This window comes from Capsicum annuum, unplaced genomic scaffold (assembly GCF_002878395.1).
Source record: "Capsicum annuum cultivar UCD-10X-F1 unplaced genomic scaffold, UCD10Xv1.1 ctg76454, whole genome shotgun sequence".
Taxonomy (NCBI): Eukaryota; Viridiplantae; Streptophyta; class Magnoliopsida; order Solanales; family Solanaceae; genus Capsicum; species Capsicum annuum.
Genome location: NW_025886757.1, coordinates 28636 through 38180, shown reverse-complemented (window position 1 = coordinate 38180; position 9545 = coordinate 28636).

Here is a 9545-nt window from a genome sequence, read left to right as displayed (position 1 = left end):
ATAAAATACACCTCTTGTAAAGATCCTTTTGATCTTATGTTGAGGGTATTTGTTCAACTTCATTGTGTTCTTGTTCATACTTGAACTCGAGTTGAAGTTGTTATTCTATTATACAGATTCTACGTACCTGTATTGTGGAAGATAACAATCTTAAGGAATAATTTTTTTACAGAATCTGTGTTACTTATTTTTGGAGATTAAAGCTTAGGCTTTCTACTCCGCTTGAATTTAACTAGTGATTAGAAGACATAAAATCTTCATCACAAGTTAAGGTACACTCGGTTGATGATTCGAAGTAATAAAAACTTCATCGTTAACTAGGTGCCCGAGGGAACCTCGGACAAGGGCCGCTTCATTATTGTAGAAGCTTGGAATTCGGATTTCCTTTGCAGGAACTATATTCTGAGTGGTCTCCAAGACAACCTCTATAATGTCTATAGTGGAACCAAGATATCAAAAGAACTGTGGGGGGCACTTGAACGGAAATATAAAACGAAAGATGCGGGAATTAAGAAATTCCTTGTTGCACGGTTCCTAGACTTCAAAATGATTGATAACAAATTTGTTGTCTCTCAAGTACAGGAGTTGCAAGTCATCATACATGATCTCCTAGCAGAAGGTATATTTTTTAAAAATACCTTAGTTGAACAAATTAAAAATATTCTAATACTCACATAAACTGTTTTGTAGGTTTAATTGTGAATGATGCTTTCCAAGTAGCAGCGATAGTTGAGAAGCTACCACCTTTGTGGAAAGACTTCAAAAACTACTTAAAGCATAAACGCAAGGAGATAACCATTGAAGATCTTATCGTACGACTTCGTATTGAAGAGGCCAATAAAGCTGTCGAAAGAAGGTCAAAGGGAAATTCTACAATGAATGGAGCCCATATTGTAGAAGATGGCCAAAACAACTTGAAGAAAAGAAAGAAAGTTGAACATGGAAGCAATCAACCCAAGAAAAAGTTCAAGGGAAAATGCTTCAATTATGGTAAAAATGGCCATAAGTCCACAGATTGTCGAGCCCCGAAGAAAGGCAAGAAAAAGGACCAAGCGAACATGATTGAGTCCAACAAAGAATATGATAATTTGTATGTTATGTTCACAGAATGCAACTTGGTGGGGAATCCACGCGAATGGTGGATGGATTCTGGTGCCACACGTCATATTTACGCAAATAAAGAGTTGTTCTCGTCATTTGCTCCGACTCAAGCAGAAGAAATGCTTTACATGGCCAACTCCGCTACTGCTAAGGTGGAGGAAATAGGAAAAAATTGCCTAAAGATGACTTCCGGCAAGGTCTTGACACTGAACAATGTGCTATATGTTCCGTAGTTACATAGGAACTTAATTTCTGTTTCACTCCTAGATAAGAACAGATTCAAATGTGTAACCATTTCTGGTAAAATTGTAGTTAGCAAAGGAGAAATGTATGTAGGAAAAGGCTATCTCACGGAGGGACTTTATAAGATGAATGTAATGACTATTGAAATGAATAAAAGTTCAAATTCGTCTTATTTGCTTGAGTCTTATGATTTATGGCATGAACGTTTAGGCCATGTTAATTACAAAACGTTACGAAAACCGATTAACTTAGAAGTTTTGCTAAACTTTGAGTGCAATAAATCAAAGTGTCAAACGTGTATGGAATTGAAGTATGCAAAGCATCCTTATAAGTCCGTTGAAAGGAATTTCAATCCCTTAGACTTAATACACACTGACATTTATGATATGAAGTCAACACCAACTCGTGGTGGGAAAAAGTATTTCATAACTGTTATTGACGATTTCACTAGATATTGTTATGTCTACTTGCTAAATAGTAAGGATAAAGTAATAGATGCGTTTCGGCAATATAAAACTGAAGTTGAAAATCAGTTAGATAAAAAGACCAAAATAATAAGAAGTGATAGGGGCGGAAAATATGAATCTCTCTTTGAGCAAAAAAATGTGTAGAGAATGAAATAATCCATCAAACTACGGCTCCGTATTCACCTCAATCTAATGGAATTGCAAAAAGAAAAAATTGAACTTTGAAAAAAATGATGAATGCCTTACTTATAAGAGAGAGATTTTCAAATAGAGAAGGCAATTTTCACTATGTGGCGTATGTTACATGAAAGACTATCCACCACAGATAGATTGCGTAAACAGGAGATAAATGTCACTAAAACATATAGTTTATGTCAACAGATGATGAGTCCATGGAGCATTTATTTGTACAGTGTCAGGTTACCATTTCTTTGTGGACTAGAGTCATCACTTGGCTTCACAAAACTCCTTTTTCTGCTACGAGATGGGATGATTACATTCACTGGTGTGTTCAACAAGGCACGGGGAAGACTTTTCGAGCTCAGATTTTCAAGCTTATCCTTGTAGAGGTGGTGTACGCAATATGGATTTAGAGAAAAAATATAGTGTTTATGAAGAAGAGATGAGATACTAAAAATATTGCTCGATAGACAGCATACATTACTACTACTAAAGCCCAGTAGAGCATAAGTCTTTATTGCTTTCTTTACGATTTTGAGCAGTAGGCCTGTGTTAGAGCTTTAGTTTTTCAGTAGTTTCAGACAAGAAGTAAGCATGTTGTGATTAGCTGCTTGATTTCTAAAGTTTACTGATAATTGAATATAACCGCTAATTACCAAAACAAATACTCTGATGAGTGGTGCATCTGAATTTATGACTTGGGGCAGCAAGATCAAAGTTATTAAGAATGATTTTGGATGAATCTTCCTTCATGCAATGTATTTCAAACTTGTTTCCTCTTAAAAATGAATTTATCTAAATAATTATACTATTAAGGATAAGTGAAATATTTGTGAATTGTTGAATATGCTAATTTAAGAGAAAACAAGATTAAAAATATTATGGATTTATGACTTGGTCTTGGATAATGAATATCACCTTGACCAATAACCAACTTCATATGTTTTTTTTTTTTTAATTTTCAGGAATTTAGACTTTTCATTCAAGAATTTTTTTTTAATTTCCCATCCGGTGTTCGGTGACCGCATTGGAGCCCCGACTAATTCAAATCGCGGATTGCAGGGCCCATTAAGATGGCAGCGCTCCCAACAGAGTTTTCTCCATACCCAGGGTCGAACCCTCGACCTCTGGTTAAGAGTAAAGCAGCCCCATCCACTGCAACACAACCCATGTTGGTATTCAAGACTTGACAATTCTAGGTTTAATTGTGAGTTTAATATAATTGTCTCAATTTAGAGTAGTACTTTTATTTTATGATTTTGGTGTCCTTATGGATGAAAAATATTTTTTGAATTTCTTTCACCAAAGTATTGAAATTAAGTATGGTTCACTATGTGAAAATTTTGCTTTCATAGAGCACAAATATTTGGGATCATATATCCCACGAAAGACTAATTGTAGCATTAGTGTTAGTTGTACTAGAGTTAAAGTTACAATCAACAACAACAACATACTCAGTGTATTCCCACCTAATGGGGTCTGGAGAGGGTAGAGTATATGCAGATCATACCACTACATCAATAGAAGTAAAGAGATGTTTCCGATAGACAAAGTTACAATCAATGTTAAACTAAAATATAAAATCAATATTGTTTTTATATACACTGCCAAATATATATATATATGGGTCCTGCTAACATACTACATGGACATAGTAAGTTAGCAATATCCTCACTATTTATTTTTCTAAAGAAACTAGTTTAGGTGTACGCGCTTCGCGCGTGTATCTTACTTTAATGAATTCAAATGTTAATGTAAAGATGGAGAATTTATTTAATTAAATCTAACTTTTACCAAAAATATTCTCAAAGCCGATTGATATTCATCTAAGACATGTAAACTATAACAAACAATATAATGATAGAGATATGAAAATAATACAATTAAATTTAACCTTTACACAAAAATTTTCTCAAATCTGAAGGGCATTCATCTATCTTCTGTAAACTACAACAAAATAATATGATGATAGAGATATCAAAACAATACATTTAAACTTAACCTTTACATAAAAAAATTTCTCATATCAGAGATATCAAAACAATACAATTAAACCTAATCTTTACCTAAAAAGTTTTTTCAAAGTCAGTTGACATTTATCCACCACCTGTAAACTATAACAAAATAATACGATAAAAGAGATATCAAAACAATACAATTAAATCTACCTTTACACACAAAAACTTTCTCAAAGTTGATCAACATTCATCTATGATCTGTAAACTACCATCTACGACCTGTAAACTACCACAAAATAATACACTAATAGAGACATTAAAACAATACAATTAAACCTAACATTTACCTAAAAAAATTCTTCAAAGCCGACCAACATTCATCGAGTACTGTAAATTAAAATAAAATAATACAATAATAAAGATATCACAACAATGCAATTAAAACTAACATTTACATAAAAAAAAAATTCCTCAAAGCTAACCGACATTTATCTACGATGTGTAAACTACAATAAAACAATATGATAATGATTACAAAACTCCAATCCCCGCTGAAAATACAAAAAAAAAAAAAGAAATATAACAGAAGTAGAGAAAGATATATATATATATATATATATATATATATATATATACACACACACACTTTGAATTCAAGTTTGTATTATTTGCCCTTCATAAAAAATTTCTGCAATAGACAAAATCATCGTTTAACTATTTTTCTCAAATTATTTTTATTTAATTATTATTATATATAAGTAAAATATTTATAACAACTTGAATCCAAATTAAAATTGGATGAGTTTATTGCGTTAAATTCCAATTTAAAATTGGATTGAGTTTCAAAAATTAAGGGACTTCACCTTTGGCCGTGTGTATTATATGGAAAGTTCATGAAAATTAAACGACATTGCAATTCTAATTAAGGGTTGGAATTGAACTTTCACCATGCAATAAGTATTTCTAAGTTTTTTTTTTTAAAAAGTAAAGCAACTGTCCAAAAATAAAATAAATTTGTTATTTTAGTGTATATGTTGAATTCTATTTCAAACAAGTTGTACAGTTTACTATAATTAGGACTCTTTTAATAATGACGATTTTTTATTTTTTCAAAAATATATATTATTAGTATTTATGCATAATTATAATTTTAAAAAATAGTAAAAAGACGATTTTGTCTAATGGAGAGTGTTTTAATCAAGGGTAAAAAGTTCAAATCACTTTTGAAAGAGTCTTCACACTTTTAATATACTAGTTTAGGTGTACATGCCTCACACGTATACCTCACTTTATTGAGTTCAAACGTTATACTAATTAGGATATTTATTTAAATAATAAAGATGAATACAATAATTAAATTCAACATCTTTTGGAGAATTTATTTAATTAAATCTAACTTTTACCCAAAAAATTTATGAAAGTCGATCGATATTCATCTACCACCTGTAAATTGCAACAAAACAATACGATAATAAAGACATCAAAACAATATATTTAAGTCTAACCTTTACACAAAAAAAATTTCAAAGTCGTCTGACACTCATCTACCATCTGTAAACTATAACAAAATAATACGATAATAGAGATATCAAAATAATATAACTAAACTTAACCTTTACACAAAAAAAAAATCTCAAAATAAAGATATAGAAACAATACAATTAAACCTAACCTTTACCTTAAAAAATTCCTCAAAGTCGACCGACATTCATCTACCACTTGTAAATTACTTGAATAAAAATAAAGAAGATATATATACACGCATGTTGAATTCTATTACAAAGCACCTATCAATCTAGATATACAACCGAATCAAGTTAAACGAGTATCAATCATATTTTCTCAATAAGTAAATCGATTTCTTCTCTAGTTTAACGTGCATCTCAATATTTATAGAAATATTTCTTTAATACAGTCCTATTTTAGGAGTATTTTTCTAATTTATCATTACAAAGAAAAATATTAATTGCTTCTCCTTCCATATATTTAAGAAGTCTGGTTAATATAATATAAAAATGAAAGTCAAACTATTTGTATTCATTAGAAATATAGATATACTTTTTTATACGAAAATCAAACTTTCATACTTCTTTTTCCTTTTATAATAGAATACTTTTAAATTGAATTGCTTAAAATTAATATTTTACCAAACTATATTATTTTAAAATTTTATTTTTAGATTGAAAATAAAAGGTGTGTTTGTATACGTATATTTTAGGAGTCCTTTTTCCATATATTTTATGAGTCCTTAATTCAAATATATTTCTTTTTATATATTTTAGGAGTTCAGTTAATATTATAAATATAGTAATTGAAAAAAACAGTGAAAAGATGATTTTGTCAAAAGCGGAGACTTTTAATGAAGGGTAAAAAGTTCAAATCACTTTTCTAAGGATCTTCACACTTTTAATTTATTATAAATATAAATTTTAAATATAAATATAGATTATAGATTTTAATATGCATCGACAGTGTATGCTCATTTTTCACCGTCAAGTACTAAAATAGGAAATTTCAATTATATTACCTTTTAATATTTGATACAAATAAATAATTTTGTATTATAATTTAACTAGGGCTCTAGTTTATTCCATCAGATTTTATTTAAGGTTATGACCTATTTTACCAAATATAGAAATGATATTTCACGTTTTATCATCATTTTCATTAGTTTTATTTTATCGTTGTTTTTTCAAGATCATTGAATTTATTGAAGTAATTTATCAAAACACGTTGTATAATCTATATGAAAATGATAATTTTTTACTCATCATCTTTTTCTATGTCAGATTTAGAGATGTATAAAATAAGCTTGATTCAATTTACAAAGTGATATATTAACACATTAAATTTTAGATAAGAAAATATTTGTTACTTATTAAGTTCTGCATTATGGGTAAATTCTTCTATGGCTTAAGATTTAAACAAGAAAGCTATTTTTCCTCATTACTAGGTACAAATTTAGAAGTGTGAATAAGGGTGAGAGAAAGAGAGGGGAAGGAGATAAAACAAGAATGGAAGATTGAGATTCGTATATAGAAATGAGGAGGAGATTACGGAAATATTTGAAAAAAGATAAATTAAAATTTAAAAATAAAAGAGATGTGAATTGGTGATTTTTTTTTTTTTTTTTTAGATCTTAAAATTAATTGACAGTGTAAATAACTGTAGACTGTCGGTGTATATTAGTTAATGTCTAAACAAATTGGTTTAATTACAATGGATAATGAAAAGAAAAACACCATTTCAAGAATTTAATCACGGATTTTTGAATTCTATTCTACAAAGAGATGCAAATATTGCTTGATGGACCCTTTGGTAATATTGTGAATTTGTCAACAATGAAGGCGAGCATGAAACTTGTCTATTGTCTAATTTTACCTCATATTTTTACGAAAAATTGGGATTTAATAAATTTTTAATAAATTATTTTTAAACTTTTTGGTCAATAATGAGTGGATCGCAGATCACCCCAAATAATCTTGATATGCCTACTAGAAGTGAATGCAAGACCTTTAGACGATACTTCAACAGTGGTAAAGTAAAGTTGTTTGATCTTCGATCGTATTTGAAGGTAAGTCAAGAACTGATGGTGTAGTGAATGCAATTAAGATTGTTGAAATACTCATCGTTGAGTAATCACAGCGAATACAACTCGATGATTTTTATCCAAGAATTATGGAGGATGTGAATGTAACATCTATCTATCTTTGGGGTAATATCCTCATTGAAAGGTGTATTTGATCGAGTTAACAAAATCAATCTATCAGCAGTGTATTATGTTGCGAGCTTTTCATTTATACTTTGTGTTTGGTTCTATGAGCTAATTCTATAACTGAATTGGCCAAAGAAGTGTGAAGAAGATCTTATCCCTAGGATGTTGAAGTTCACAGATATCGGTAGTAATTGTTATCATCCCATTAAGGAAAACTTTTTTGAAACCATGTGGTAAGGTAGTAGGTATAGTTTGACATTTACACACTTTCAAAACTTATTTTGTCATTTAGATACAAGTCTTGAAAAATTAGATGTTTAGACACTATTATGACATATCACTTTTTACATACAAATCTACCACACAAGTTTTAAACTTTACACTTTAATCCTCCCACCTCATCCATTTAATATTTAATATTTTCCACCTTTTTTTTATATTTCCACCATTTTTTTATATTTCCTATTTTAATTTAGAAAATTGTCCAAGAAGCCACCAATAGGAGCTCCCTTTTTCATCAATAATATTTTCGATTACGGCCACTTTTTCGACGAAAAATTGTTCATCACAACTGAAAATCTCCCTTCTTCATCATTGCCTCCATTGTTGCTCCATCCTTTTTGAAAAAAATAAAAAATAAAATAAAAAATTTACCATTTCTACTAACTCGAAAAGCTTTCCAAATTCGTTCAATACCTCGCCATTAGATATATTTTAGTAGTTTAGAAGTCCTATAGATACATTTTTCCATCCCAGAGCTAGGAGGGCAACGATTATATCGAAAATCAGTCGATTCGCGTCTTTGTACGGACGTATTTACACCAGCCCTCGACCAGCTATAGTACCTTGATCTATTATTGATTTGTGTGGTCTATTATGGCAGTAGCTAAGGTAGTTGTCGTGGGTGGTAATTATATGGGTACGTGGGAGAAGGGTCCCAACTGTTGGAAGTGGAAATCATCTAGAAAGGAGACAGTGCTCATCCCGTTGCATCGCAATGGATCATAAGACGACATGGTTCAAAGCGTAATTGAGAGCGGAGAATTAGAATGCAAGCAAAGAACGTTGTGGTTAAATATGGAATGAATGAGCGAGGTAAAATGAATCCCACATTCATAAATAATTATCGGCATGTGTCGTTATACATGTTGAATGTCGCTGCCGATAGCTCTAGGCCATTATTGAGGATAAATGTTGTCCCGGGGTCTCCAACAATCCCGTCACCACAGCCGACAATCGACGAACATGATTCATTTGAAGATGAGATTTTGGATGCTCATCCAATGGATTTGGAAGATCATTTAATGGAATTGGAAGATCCAATTTTCTCTAAAGAAGGGGGGGAAGAGTGCGAATTAGGAGCACAAACCAACCACACCTTCTCTGACGAAACTAATTTTCAGGTAAATCAAACATTTAGCAGTATAAAGGAGCTGAAATTGTTACTGGACGTAGCGGCTGTGAGAAATTCTTTTGATTATACTACGTTGAAGAGCAGCAGTAAATTCCTCAAGGTGAAATATGTTTGTCCTAGCTGCGGGTGGATGTTGCGGGCGAAGAAGTATGAATGCACAGACAGATTCGTCATCTATAAATACGTCGGCAATCACAATTGCGACATCGAATATGCCACCCGTTGTCATAGGAAAATCTCACCTAAAGTCATTGCGTCGCTCTGTGTGAACATGCATCACGAAGGAAAGGGTCTGAACACTACCGAAATTCGGAGGATCATTTTCAAGAAATTGAAAAGTAGACCAAGCTATTGGCAATATTGGTTGGGGGGTGTGATTGCCAAAGAAATAGTTCGAGGGACAGCAGAGCACGGGTATTTCTGCTTGCCCGCTTTTTTGTATATGATCGACGCTCCTAATGTTGGCA